The sequence below is a fragment of the Myripristis murdjan genome, chromosome 24 (genome assembly GCF_902150065.1).
Source record: "Myripristis murdjan chromosome 24, fMyrMur1.1, whole genome shotgun sequence".
Lineage (NCBI taxonomy): Eukaryota > Metazoa > Chordata > Actinopteri > Holocentriformes > Holocentridae > Myripristis > Myripristis murdjan.
The window spans coordinates 23835828-23851311 of record NC_044003.1 but is presented as its reverse complement, the minus strand read 5'-3'; the positions used below and the strand labels follow the sequence as shown (position 1 = coordinate 23851311).

General features: G+C 41.4%; 1 protein-coding gene across 1 annotated transcript in view; it reads right to left on the bottom strand.

The window, feature by feature from the left end:
• plcb4b (phospholipase C, beta 4b) overlaps positions 1-14846 on the bottom strand; it is a 93059-nt gene extending 78213 nt beyond the window's left edge. Inside the window, exons 1-2 of the mRNA XM_030047413.1 lie at positions 14702-14846; positions 10193-10238 (exon numbers count right to left, since the gene is read on the bottom strand). The gene's annotated coding sequence lies outside the window, so the exon portion shown is untranslated. The remainder of the gene's footprint in view (positions 1-10192; positions 10239-14701) is intronic.
• Between the last annotated feature and the right edge of the window lie 638 nt (positions 14847-15484).

The window sequence follows — 15484 nt, the reverse complement described above, 5'->3', positions numbered from 1 at the left end:
GATAAAGGCAGAGAGAAAAGGTGAGAGGGGGAGTTTTTCTACTTCATGACTCAGAGAGAACAGAGAGAGAACATCACTTTGTGTGCCTTGGAGAATGATGGCCGACTGTCTCTAACGAAGAAAAAATTAGGTCTGGGTCTCTCTGCATACGCTTACGCTTCCGTACATTCACGCACACACACACACACACACACACACACACACACACACACACACGCACACACACACACACACATGCACACAAACACGCACACACACACACACACACACACACACACACACACACACAGACACACACACAGACACACACACACACACACACACACGCACGCACACACACTGAGGGAGCACCTCTCCCCTCCACCAATGTGCTGGCTAATTAGTAAGTTACATTAGCAGTGATGGAGTCTGGGATCCAGGGCCACTGGTGGAGGGATGGGTCCTTTAGTGCCAATGTTAGTTATAGCCATTTCACCCAAGATAACACTGACAAACTAATGTCAGGAATATTCTGTTTTGGTCTGACATGGTTCATTGCAGGAATTCTGGGTTGTATTGCTGCAAGTGAGTGCTACTGTAGCTTTGCTGCTGAGGAGGAACTGTTTGGAAAGCTGACCTAAGGTTCTTATCCATCTCGGGTGGTTTAAATATTTGTGTAGGTGGTAGTTCTTAAGTAGCACTGGGCTTTGAAGGAACATTGCATGAACCAGCCATATCAAAACACATTTCACTTGACAATTCTCATGATCAGTTCCCAAGTTTGGGATTTTGTAGTTTTTCTTCCTGTTTGCGTCTGAATGTGATGTGATGTGATGCGACTGTGTCAGGGATGTACAGATGTCACGTAGACAAGCTCTCACAAGCAGGAAGACTGTGGCAAGAGGCCACTCCTATGTGAGTTAAGTCATTTCATCAGCTTACTTTTTCCTCAGACTACATTCTTCAAATAGGGACTGTCTTCCCAACAGGGACTTCTGAGCAAATATAGAATATTCTTAAAGCTTATTTAGCATTCAAGAGCAGAATACTAGTAGTTTCTCTAGCCTTTCACTATACCGATACTGTTGATTTCAGTTTTTGTGTGACACCATCAGTGTGTGAATGTCTCAGTCATTTAATTGTGATTAGAGGATGAAAGCGTGAAGGTGGGCATACATGTGTAGTGCTCTTCCCGTCACTCTTGCTCCATTTTGAAAATTGTTTTTAAGCTAATGCATAAGGAATCAAATAAATGGGAATAAGAGTAAATTGTTAAGACATCAGAACTGATAAAGTTTTATAAATACTCAACCCTATTCAGCAATGTTATCCAGTCAGTTTTAACTGAGCCAGACAGGGAATTTTGCTGCATAAAAAATAGTTTATTGAAGAAAAGCATGTCTGCTATTCCTGTTGGCACAGTCTGATACACTGCGTGGTGTGGTGTGCACAAACACTTTCATTTCACTGCTCATCTTTCTCCTAATGACACACAAACCACAGCTACTGTATTCAGTGACTGGTTCCACACCTGCCGTTCACATTTATTCAAGCCTTTCTCACAGACTAAACAAATGGGCTAACTCAAATCACCCATTCGAGACTATTCACCTAAAGAAGAAACCAAGAGCTAACAGACAGGTAAAGTAAAGTGTGTCCCTTTAATTGCAGCCAACAACTTTGCTGTTAAGTGTGATTCTGCTTTCAGGAGCAAACAGTGTGGCACAGTGAAGACTTGCAGTGGCTGCTGAAGATCTTGGGGTTGTTTTCTCTACTTAATTGGCTTATGTTGGAGGTAATAACACAAGCAAGTGAAGCTTGGATAAACTAGTATGTGAGTAAAGCTTTGTGCATGTATGTGTGTGAGAAAGGGTACTTGTATTTCAGTGTGGAAATACACTGTAGTAATTGTGCATATGTGTTTGTGTGTGCACTTTATAACATACTTTTATTTCCCATTCTGTACAATAAATGTGTCATTTAGGTAAGAAAATAAGGGCTATCCTCTGCTGGGCTCCAAACATTTGTCAAAATATGATTTACAACTCTCTTTTTCATGTGCTTTGATTGTGACACTTTTATAAACTTTACATTACTTCTACGGTTTGTTATGATAGCCATCTAATGGATTTATGTGTTAAGTCCAAGGGTTTGTTTAACTGACAGGGAAGAAGTGGCTGATGAAAAATGTCTGAGACCCTTTGAAAAATATCTGGCACTGGTCGGAAACTCATGTGAGGGAGCTGCATCTCTGCCTTGCTGCATGTTTATACTTGGCTTAGAATTTGTTTGTTTCCCTGAGTCCTACAGTTCAGGGAATGTTTCCATTTTTATGAGCTGTAAACCCCTAAAAAGCCTGACAATACCACCATTAAAATCCACTTTGTCTTGTGATACAGAAAACAAATAAAGTTATAAATTAGACCTACTTTAAATATTTTCTGTTGTGTTCCACTCTGCGATATCTGCATAAAACCAGCCATTTCCCTGCAGCCATTAGATTAAGCAAGTCAATAAATAAAATACAGACAACTGTGGAGTGCCACTCTGTATTCTGCATAGCAAGTTAGTAGAGCAGGATAAGTGATAAGCTCAGCCGCTAAATGTTACATAATTGCTTGGGCTTGTTATCTCGTTTGGTAGCGGGCTGATTAAAGATGCTATTCTGGCACATACTGTACACACACGCTCACACACTCTGTCCCTCTACAAATCTGACTCTTTCCCCCTCTTTTCTTTTCCCTCCTCTGTCTCTCCCTCCCTCCGTTCCCAGACAAACACAGCAGTGCTGTAGAAAGAGGAAGAAGCTACATTCCTGCTGTTTATCTAGTCATCTGATCTGGCCGGCGAGTCATGTGTTGGAGCTGCGTTAGAGGCTCAGCAGCATGCTTTAGGCCAGGGATAGGCAACCATGTGCCATGGAGGACTCAGAGGGCGCAGGTTTTTGTTCCAACCAGCTAAATTTCATTTTGTAGTTCCTCCTCTCTGGTTGAAAGTGGGCAAATCAGTGAAGTTAGCTGGTGTAGTGCTTGGTTGGAAGGAGAACCTGCACACTAATGGTGCTCCATTGCACACAGTTGCCCAGCCATGCCCCAACCTACAGCATTGCTGTCTTTTAGGTTCTATCTGAAACTACCATAGAAATGGAATTGCATACAATCAGCATGGGGCTTTGGTTCTTTGCAAATGGTTTCCCTTGTCAAAGTAACAGCTGTACACACTCATTGATGTCAGTGTGTTGGCAGAGGGGTTTCTTCGTGAAGGTGAAGCAGCAAGCTCACCATAGATCCAGTCTGATGCATGGCTAACACATGCTCATAGTTCTCTAAGAAAATAAACAAATTGAACTGAAAATAACTTTGTGGCTCTTGTATTTTTATTTAAAAAAAAATGTTTTTGGGGGTTGTTGAGTCTTTTCTGGGAGGATGGTATTTTTTTCCTGATGTTATTCAACAAAACTGTAAACAGTAGCTCAATTAATTAGGAATAGCTGACATCATGGTTACACTGACTGCACCTTAACATTACCTAGTTGAACTGGCATGGCAGAGGGTGATGTCTTTTTACTGCAAGTTTGGGTCAAAAAGCAGGATCCAAGTGCTGGCTAATTATAGCCTCATGACGTCCACAATCTGAGTCATCTTTCAGCAAAATCAAATGGCTTGTATCTGACTTGTGTAAGTAGTTTCCATTATCAATTTTATAATCAAGAAATCTCTGAAAATGGATCAAACCATGGAAGGGTCAATAGAGCTTTTCAATCAATGCCAGCTCTACTCAGTTCCATGACTATAGAAGATGCTTGCATCATCTTTGCATTTGATGCACAGCTCACTGGTTTACTGTTGAGAAATTTACCACTGTGAATGACTGTGCACATAGCTTAAAACGTAAAGTCTAGTGCACTGGATTCCAATCCTGGTCCTTGGGACCCAGAGTTTTCAATCCTTCTGGCTAGTTTACTGAAGCTGACTAAATACACACTATATTCCAGGTGTAAATCCCTGATTAAATTGCTACAATGGAAACCAGCAGTGCTGTGGCTCCCAGCATAAGGACTGAGAGCTGCTGGCCTTGTGTATCACAGATTGTCATCTCTTTGGGAGGAAGCTGCAGCCTTGCAGCATGCTCTGAGCTTGAGATGGTATCTCAGGTGGTGTGAGGTGGTGTCAAACAAAAACAGATTTGATTGAGTTCCATTTGCTTTAGTTTGGTCATTTGTCTTGTCAGACATACACAACCAAACTAATGAAAACATCTTTAAACAATGAAGTTAATCTGTGAGCTGAGTCCATCTCAGGAGTTTACTTTTCATGCCAAATACTGAAAATGTACTACGCAATTATTTTGCTGAGATCTATGATCCGAGTACAGTAAGATTCTGTGTTACAGTAAGAACCACAAGCTTTGTCAGTGTTTTGTAAAGCCTTATTCTAACTATTACTGGGCTGGCTGGGTAATTATAGCTATCCAGGAGAGGATGGTACAGAATCACGTTTTGCATTCTGGAGCGAAGGTCGACAGTTTAATTGGAAGTGCAAATTGCGTTCACATGTATCCCCATAGTGGATTGAGCCACGGGTAAAGTGAATGTGCAGACCGTGTGCCTGTGTGCATTTAACAGGGGAAGGGGGGATGGAAGGAGGGAAGAATTAGAAAGAGCAGGGGTGGGTAATAGCTTTTCTGTTCAGTTCCCATGTATTTTTAGAGCCACGCGTGTAGCCTAACAGCAATTATCATCATTTCGGTTTTTATCTTCACTCCTTGAGGCCACATTCAAACAAACCAGGATGTTCCTGCTGCTTTCTACTGAATCAACTGAGTTCATTCTGCCAAATTTTTGGTTAAGAGTAAATATTGACTTGATGACTGAATCCCCACCCCCAATCTGTTGGTGTGAGAGTAATCAGCTCTCTTCTTTTCTTCTTCTTTTCTTTCTCTTTCTCTCTCTCTATTTTTGTCCGCTTTGCTTTCTCTCTGCATCTTTCTCTTCCTCTCTACTGCTGGCTGAGAGTCTGCAGAGAATACCCCTGTCATTCGATTCCCCCTGCAGCCACACTTACCCTTGTACTGAAGACAGACTCTCTCTCTCTCCTGTCTCTCTGTCTCTTTTTCTCTATCTATCACTCTTTCTTTTTAACCAACAAACAGTGGGCTAGCATATGAATCTACCATCATGACTTTTCAAATTGAGCACTGAACTCTTAACACCGGTGTTGTGCTAGAAGTTGTGTTTGGATGTTTCTGTCATGCTTAGGTTCATGATGTGGATATAACCGTTACTGTTGTTCACAAGGAGACTGTTGATGCCACAGACTGATACGTGGATAGTCCGTAATAGTAGTCCGTAATAATAGCCAGTGTTGGCTCATTACAGATGTATCGTATCTGCCTGGATGATGGAGGAAGAAAGAAAAAGGCAGTACATATTGCAGTAAAAAGCACTTTAGATAATTTGACAGTGTAAAAGTAAACAGTGTTATCATTAAACAGTTTGTCCAGTAGACTCTCTATTGTTTACAATGCTTTGAATTGTAACAGTGAGTTGACAGAGCAGTGTAGTACAGCTGAGCGGGTGATGCTGTGGGTTGTGTTAAGAAGTTTATTGTTTCACTGTAAAATATCAAGCCTCCAGCACATGTAATACAACTGCAAAAATATTGTTATGGGATGTTTTTTGCTGACAACTATCAATATTGGTATCGGCCATAAAAATCCGGTATCAGTCGCGTTCTATTGATCAGTGCCGAGAGCAGGGCAGCTGTTCCAGGGCACTGGAATTTACTATTGAGCCTTTTAGCGAGGTGTTGTGAGCCTATCACTGAACATCTGTCATGTAGAGAGTTGTGTGTATCCCAGCAGTGTTTCTATGTCGGTGTTCACCATGAACTACCTTATTACTAAATTTCATCCTGTGTTTTTTTTAACAACTGCAACTCCTAATCCAGAGCACCTGACCCCAAAATAATAATAATAATAAATAGCATGAACCAAGCAAGTCTAGGCAAGTGTGGCTATACATTTACAGTACCGGTAGATTCTTAAAATTCATGACTTAGATTGTTTTGTTTCTTTCAGCGTCCATTCAGCTGTCCAAAACACTGGCTTTACTCCACTTTCTACATTTCAAATATAAATAAACAGATCCAACCCATATGAATTAGTGTGTAAGGTTTTTAGTTTTTCAATGCTAGGGTTGTCAATTTTGCTATATTTAGATTACATAATGAACATTTAAAGATGGTGTTTGTACGTTTCCTAAAATGACACATTTTTGCCTGGATACAACCCTCTGAGTCACTGTCAGCTGCATTCACATTTCAATTCAATTCAGGGACTGAATATGTGGCCATGGCTAACAGCAATCCAGGGTGCTGGACCTAGACAAACACTTTGATTTAGGAATATTGTCTGTGACACTGCTGCTAGCACAGGCATTGCTGATTAATGGCTACTGGCCCTCCAAAATTTAAAGAAAACAATAGCAGTAATTTCAACATAAATAAAAGTTCAAGATTGCTTGTTAAATATGCTTCACCAGAACCAACCTCAGTTCTAACAGTGGATGACTGGCCTGTCCTAGGTCTATTCACACCAAGTCAAAATTTTTGACTTGATGTGAATGCATGACATGATTTTAAAACAAAACAATGCATCTTTATTAACTCATTCACAGAGTCTGAAATATCACACTGAGAAGATTCCTCACATTTTTGGGGGGAGGCTTGGCCCAATTCTCTCTCTCTCTCTTTTTTTTTTTTTTTTTTTGTTTTTGTTTTTGTCGGAGGCTGAAAGAAAATTTACCAACCATTAAGATTAGCTTTTGAGGTCATGTCCAGCATTCAGGATGTTGATATCCTTGGTATCTGATGATGAAAGGCATAACAGCTACAGAGAAGCAAAAAAAAAGCTACTTCAAGCACGTCTGTCCCATCCAGCTGCTAGTCCAGTGAAATGCATGCACATACACACTGTATGACCACGCATGAGAGGATTTTACAGATGTCATCTCTGCAGCAACATCTGAGTGTGTTTGGGAAGTCCTGAGTGTATGAATACATATAAGAGACTTGGATTATACAACATGATGAGCTTTTTACACGGAGCGTTCAATAGTGCTGATGTTGTCAAATCTTGCAAATAAAGAGTCAATTTTTTCCGTTGGATTAGAGATTACTAGTGTTTTTGGAATATGAGTTTACCAAGAAGGTTTGAAAATAAAACTTTCCTCGTTAGGGATTGAAAGCAGCACATGGTGAGTGCTTGATACATCCATTATGGCAATCAACTAAATAGTTGATAGTATAGTATTGCTAGAGAGAGAACTTATCTTCATCAACATTTCTCTGTTGTGCAGTGGAAGAGGTTTACCAAACCCGAGAGACACAGATACCAGGGGATTTGACTTGGGATGGACAGGCTGTTTGTTAGCTTTCATTTTGGTGTCCAAACTTTTCCTGGGAAAGAGGAAAAATTCGGCATCGGCCTGCTTTTGAAAAGACCTTTAACTCTGTCCCACCACAGCCCTATCCCATTACTTGCCTATATCTGTTATTTTTCTGTTGATATGAATGAACACTGACCGGTTTGATTACACTATCATCACACACACCAAGGTGGCAATTTATTCAACAGAACAAGTTCATTCTTGGCTTTTCTAGTCTTTCTCCAGATTGTTTTGGAACCAGCTAACCAGCCTTACAGACTGAAGCACAGCTGTGACTTCCTCCTTAAGAGTCACAACTCCAGACTCTGGAGCCAGATGTTCTCTTGCCACTAGCAATTATGAATGACTTCAATCACAGTGCTAGTTCTGCACACACTGTAACTGTTTATGTGAGAAAACAGAAGAAGAGGGAAAGCGTGCACCAAAGGCTATGAAGCAGATGCAAGACAGTGCATGGTCAAAAAAAAAATCCAACCCATTTTCTGTGAAATCATGAGATTGGGATTACTTTAATCATTACTAACTGTATAAAGAAATGGTAGACCAAAAACTAGCAAAACTGTCGCAGAGTAAGTACTGTTCATTTGAAATGCTACTGGACAAAATTCTGCATGTTAATGGCATACAGATCAACTGTATGCAGCTACGTTGGAAGCGACCAAGCTAATTACCAGGCAAGCAAAGGTAATTCTTCTCTATCTTACTAATTTCAGAAACACCATCTTAATATCCATACACATATTTGGATAGATGTTAAAAAGATTAAAAGATTTATTCTATTTATAGTGTGTTTTTAATTCCTGCGCTCTGCCCCAAATGCAGGGAGCTCTTACTGTAACTCAACACAAGAGGGCTACAAACAGGAAATGATACTACTAATGCTACTGCATGCCAATTTTTTTCCCAAGAACAGCAAAGTTATTTTTTACATTTTGTGTGGTCATTTTGACTTATTGGTTAAGGTTAGGGTCAAGGTTAGGGTTAGGCATAAGTTTGTTATGGCTAACATTAGGGAAAGGCTGTATAGAACAAAGGTAAGTAAATTAGTTCAGACCTTCACCACCCAAGGAAAGAAATTTGCTTACTATACAGTGAAATGATACATCTTTGAGCCATTCTCTCTAAATTCTAAGTCTGTGGAATTCATGATACTATAATACATCAAGTGGGTTTTGCTCTACCTAATATACAAACGTAGAGCCCAACTGATAAAACGGCTGGCCTATATCAGGTCGATATTGTCTAATTACAGAAACATCGGTGTCAGCATATGACAAAAGCGCATATTGCAGTAAAAAACACATTGGAGATAATTTCAAAGCAGTGTTATCATGGAACAGTTTGCTCAGCAGACTCCTGTGTTTTTAATACTTTTATAACACTGGCAGAGTTGTGTATCACAGCTGAGCAGATGGTGGCGAGGACTGTTGTAAGAAGTTTAGCGATCAACTGTAAAATATCAAGCCTCCAGCACGTATCTGTATAACGACCATGTGATTGCTAAATTTGATGATTCCTTGCTACAAATATGTTTTTATGTATAAACAATATCTGCCAGTTTATTTACTCTTGAATATAAATATAAGCCCCAACTTCCAGTATCAGTTGCACTCTAGACAAAAAGACTTTCTTTGGATCCACATATGCATTTTCCCCGTGGTGCCTTGCACACTGAACAGTGACCCCAAAACGGAGGTACTTACTGGACCTACAAATAGAGGAACTGTGTCATATTTGCTTATCTTCTATCTTAATCTTGCTAACATACAGTCACATATAAATAAAATAATGGAACTGGAAGCAACTGCAGTTAAAATATTTGATTACTGTAACTGAATTAGTCGGTTTGATGTCATGTTCAGTGCTTTTGTTCATGAGTGCATTTATTATTGTTGTGCTGATATGTTGAATGTTTGTTTATTTACTGAGTCTTAGCTGGAAAGCAAATTGCTACTTGGGAATACTGAAGATTTACTCCACTCTATTTTGTAAACCATCAAACATCTGAGAAGACTAATCAGGCCCGGCCAACAGAGAGCCTTCATGCTACACAAGACACATTGCATCATTACTACAGACAACGGCATTCAGCCTCCCAACCAATTACAGTTTACAGCTTGGCATGGGGAGGCACACAGCAGCAGCCGCATAGCCTGGTTATCGATGAATGATGTCTGGCGGTGGTTCGGGGAACCCGGCTCATCAGTCTTTTATGGAAGATACAATGAAAAATTAGGCCTCTTGCTTCCATCACTCAACACAAATCCAATAAAATGGCTGTCATTTCCCGCTCTCAACGATACAACTTGCCTGAGATGGAGAGCACTTTGAAGGAGAAGGAATCTTTAGCCTTTAATAGGGCTTCAAAGGCAAAATAACAAAATGGCAAATTAGGAACAAGATATCTGTGCTAGATGTTGGATAGCAGGAAATTGCTTATCATTCCTCACCTTCTTGATGCCTGTTGCATTTGTGTTTTTCCCCCATGGATTTTTGAAGCATTCAACATTGCATTATATCGCACTAAAACATTAATCTGCAATCATGAATTGGGTGCTGAATAAAAACAACAAAGTAGTGAAGAGTTAGCCCACGTTCAACTAAACAGTCCATGGGAACACAGCATTTCCAACAATTGTTACCAGATGGTTATTAGCATACAGTGCTGTTAGGCAGAGCTTAGCTGGGACAAAACTAAAATAGCACAAGAAAAAGTGTTGTGTATTGCTAGGATGATCGTTGTAAGTGAATCTCTCCAAAACTCACCAGTTCAGCATGAAGCAAGTTCAGCAGAAGAAACTCATGTCTTGGCCTGCAGAGACAAAAAAGGACATAAGAAGAGGAGAATTTAATAAATCAAGGAAGCCTGAATCCGGACTTATTTGGCTGATGGCTAAAGCTCGTGCTATACAGTAGGCCTAGTAGGAGTCTCGGGATGGAGCAACGCAGAGTGATGAGTACATACCATGGCGCCCCCCCCACCTTCTCCCCTGCCAAGGAAAACACAAAGTAAAATACAATATCGACAGACGGCTTCACAAGAGCCTTAGCTTGTCAGATTCCAACAATGAGGGCAGACATGTTGAGGGCTGTGATACAACATGTTTTCAGCGGGTATCACAATACTTGGACTGTCAGTTGGTTTGTCTGCCAGGCTGTTGTTGTGTGGCCTGATCTGTCCGTCTGTCCGTCTGTCTGTCTGTCTGCAGTTCCACATTCATCCTCTCTCTAAGGCCTTATATGTCCCTGGGGCTGAGTGATGGCTTTGTCATGGCTCTGCGTTGAAAACCTGATAGCCCCATCAAAACAAAGGGATGCAGTTTGAGACATCCGAGTTAATCAAGACCAGACCCTCCTAATTAAAACAAGAGAAGCAGCGAAAGAATAAGTAAGTGACACAGCGAGCGAGTGAGCGAGCAGGCCTTCAAACAAGCAAGCAATCAAGACATGCTGAAAAACGGTAGACAGAAGGACAGATGCAAATTAGAGCCCCACTAGAGTAATCCCCTAACCCTCCTACAGTTCAGTATGATGTTGGCAAGCAGGCCACACTGTGAGAACATGCAACCAGAGAAAAAAAAGACAGTTGTTCTCATTTCACCGCCTATTCAAACAAGCCCTACAGCTTAACCACCATAGTCCTGCCACGTCCCCAAAGACAATATTCAGTACTGTGTGTGTGTGTGTGTGTGTGTGTGTGTGTGTGTGTGTGTGTGTGTGCGTGCATGTGGGGGTGCACACATGCGCCTTAGCCACATGTCATATCTTAAGTCAATCCAATAACGATGACTGCATCATACTCATACTTGAATAAAGCCATCCAACCACGACACAATGGGTGGCAAGGCTAGAAGCGGGCCTGGCATTGCGTGTGCTAAGACCTCGAGCTTATTTTGCATTTTCCTCCCTCTCTGTTAAAGATGCTGCCTTGTCAACCAGGAGTCGTATCTAGTGGTTGCATTGCCCTCGCTGTGACTCACAGCAAAGATATTGTTATTCTGCCTGGCTAAATGTCATAAGACAGAGATAGCGGGGGAATACTGCAATGCACCTCCAGTCTATCCCGTTCCTAACAGTAAATTAAATAGCAAACCCATTGTACTGCTCTTACTGTATGATTCTAGCATGGGAACAAAGCAGCAACCAGGGCCACTATCTGTATTGCTACATCTAACCTAGTTCTTTTTTCATATATATATATATATATATATATATATATATATATATATATATATATATATATATATATATATATATATATATATATATATATATATATATATATATATATACATACTATATATATATACATATACATATATATACATATACATATATATATATATAAATATATATATATATACACACACACACACACACACACACACATATATAGGATCTAGCAGGCTTGACTGACACATTTACCTCCTTGGAGGAACCTGTGTTTCAAAATTAGCCAAGCCACCCTTTATTATGCCCTTTGCAAGCAGGTTAACTTATAATGTCAGGCAGGGCAACTATCAGTGGGACCAGTTAGCACCATCTTCATATCGTAACACAATCTACCATCTCCCAAGCCTCTCACTTAGACTCATCACTATCTTGTCTGGTGTGCTAGAGCTGCACAGATAGCGTACTATGCCTTTAGCTTCCAGTTACCCTCAAAGAAAATCAGCAACAGACCTAATAAAATAAAGCCACTTCTTAAAGAATGTTTGCTGTGTTTCAAAATAGTCGAGATCTTTTTATATTGTGTGCAAAATAGCAGTGCATTATCTTGTTTCTCAAATCATGACTAAAAATCTTGTTTTATAATCATGCCCAAAGTATTTACCAAAATAATCAGGATTAGCATTTAAGCCCTAATTTTGCAGCCCTGCATCCTCCTGTTACAAAATGCAGAGCACGATAGTTCTGCACAGTGCAACACCTCTTGGCGTACAATCTGTGCAGCACACTATAGAGTTCCAGTAAAAAAATTTTTTATCCAAATCAGTCTATCGAAGGCACTGGCCCATGACTGTACTGAGCTCATAACACTCACCATGCCATCTGGTCCCAAAATATGAAGTAAAAAATAAATAAATAAATAAAGATAAAACACCTACACACCCTCAGTTAGCCTTTAAGCTTCTTAGCGCACCTCTATTCATCAAAATGCTTCACACAGTCAAGGTTTTAAGCCACAGGTAAGGGATTGTTATTCTGTGAGGGAGGGCAATGTTTGCCTCTATCTGTAATCACCACTGAAACGTTCCTGTCACAATGTCAATAATCCACAACAGCATTTGTTTTTCTTTACATAATGGTTGAGGTCTTTCATGAGCAGCAGAGTACACCTTTTGTGTGTGTGTGTGTGTGTGTGTGTGTGTGTGTGTGTGTGTGTGTGTGTGTGTGCGCACGCATGCATGTGTGCATGTATGTGTGTGCACATATGTGTATGGAGACACTGACACACTCCCTTAGGTCTTCTCAAAAAAATACACATTTTCATTACACTGGAATAGACCTGTGAATGCATGTTAAATCCAATGATACAAAATACTGTAGGGCTCCAGTGCAAAGATGTCTCTGACTTTAAGCTTGTTTGGCAAAATAGCGTGTGCACTCTCTTATGATTGTGCAAGAGGACAGTGCATGTCCACGTGAACAGGTAGCAAAGTCAGTGTGACAAGTGCATTCAGGCACCAACCACACGGAACCAACCCATCAATTAGTTTTGCAGCCTGTCTAGCCAACGGCAACCTTGTACAAAATAACACTCTGGGATATTTGCGGTGCAAATAGGCCTGCATAGCTGCCCACAGGTTATTCTTGAACAAATAACATTCTCCACTTTCTGTGCAAGAGATAGGACGGGGTTTTAAAATAGAAACCTGCTATCAGAGTCTTATATCAAAGTAATCTGCAATGACGTTTGCACTGATATAATAGTAAGCCAAAAGCATGTTTTTCTATTTTGTTGAGCATTTCATTTCATAGTACCCCCAGGATAAAAATGAGTGAGACAGCCAAGACAGTCAACTGACATTGAACCAACCTAGAATCAATTGCCTGGGTATAAACATCAAAATCTGATATTTTTGCCATTTCCAGAGCAAAGGAAATTGGGCTGACAACAAACAATATATAAATATAGATACATTTAGACATAATATATTTATGTTTGCATAGTAGATCTGAGGCTTATCCAACACCCTTTTGCTCATTAATCTACACCAGCACTGAGACAACATCGATCACGAATCGACAGACATAAAACAGTTTCAATCACAAGGCTCTTTTTTGGTTGCCCTGAGTGCATCATGACACCTTGCTGTCTGGGATGTATGCATGGCAGCTGCGGCTACTGTGGTTGCCTGTGGATTTACGGGCTTACAGTCTGGCTGGCCGACAAGCAGCGGCGGTGTGGATGCGCATCTTCTTTAGATTATCATCTTTATAACAATAACCGCCTGCAAGTCGATATATGTCGCACACATTTCAGCGCAAGAAACCCAGGCGTGCACACATTAACCGTACTGAAAGCCGAGCTATAGCAGACCTTATCAGAGTAGGTTGACTTTTATGGGCACTACTGTATGTTAGCGTGCACTGTGCCTGACATTATCATATCGGTCGACTGGCTCCTGCTCTGTCCCGCTACAGCTAGCTCAACTGGCTAGCCTCCCAGGCGTTGGAAACATCAATACCCCCTGCATTTCATCAAGTTTCTGAAGCTGCCTCGTCGCTCTGTCGTGTTGTAACATCCTGACAGAGAGGCTAACGTTACCGCGCGTGAGATGCCAAGGCAAATACAATTTCAAACTGCCAACGGTCCGTTTCATGTGTCTGGTTAGCTAGCTAGCAAATGCTACTGTCTCCAGCTGTGTGTGTATGTGTGTGTATGTTTGTGTGTGTGTGTGTATGTGTGTGTAAGAGAGAGAGAGAGGGAGAGAGAGAGAGTGAGGAAGAGAGATGGTGTGTGATGTCTGAATGATGCGAGGATTTGGAGTGAGCCTGTGGAAGCTAAGCGTGATGGAGTTGAAATGAAAGGTCCTGTGTCTCCGTGGCTTCCATTCAATATCTAAACTAACACACACACACACACACACACACACACACACACACACACACACACACACACACACACACACACACACACACACACAATAAAACCAACTATGCTAGATCTTAACGCACGTCTTGCGGGTCAAGCAGCACATTAGCAACTCACAGTATTTCGCTAACAGCAGCTACAAGAGACATTTAAATGGCATTTTTTTTTCTCCTTACGTGATTTCGGTGATAGAGCCCGGGACGGGTTTAATCCGATGGCGTTAAAAATGATGCTTTGCAGTGGCCGGGCCGGGATTCTCTCTCTCTCTCTCTCTCTCTCTCTCTTCCCTCTTCCCGTCTCTCTCTCTCTCTCTCTCTCTCTCTCTCTCTCTCTCTCTCTCTCTCTCTCTCTCTCTCTCCCCCTCTCTCCCTCTCTCTCTCTCTCCCACTCCGTGTCTTCCAGCTGCTGCTGCCTCTCTCCCTTCCCTCTCTCCTCTCGGTGCCTCTGTCTGCGTCTCCGTGCCGTGCCGTCCCGTTGCTCTTGTACCAATCGCCCTCCAGTGGAGACTGAACGGCCCTGATGCGGTTTGATTGTAGGAACCCCTCTCCAGCACGGCAGCGCGCCTGCGCACGTGCCTGCGCGCCTGTGTGTGTGTGTGTGTGTGTGTGTGTGTGTGTGTATGTGTGTGTGTGTGTGTGTGTGTGTGTGTGTGTGTGTGTGTGTGTGTGTGTGTGTGTGTGTGTGTGTGTGTGTGCGTGCGTGCGTGTGTGTGCAGGGTTGACAGAGTGAGTCATACAGCAGAACTAGATCTAACAGCTGACTGCTGTAGCCGCCATTGATATCTAGACGAACACTGTAACTCACTCACTGTAATATCTGTTTTTCCTAACAGGGACTCGTTTCCCTATGGAAACCCCCGTGGTGCTCAATAATGCCTCTATAGCGGTCATATTATACTGTATTGTATTTTTATCTATGCTATCACCGTAACTGTCCTAATATTACCTCTGCCTCAGGGA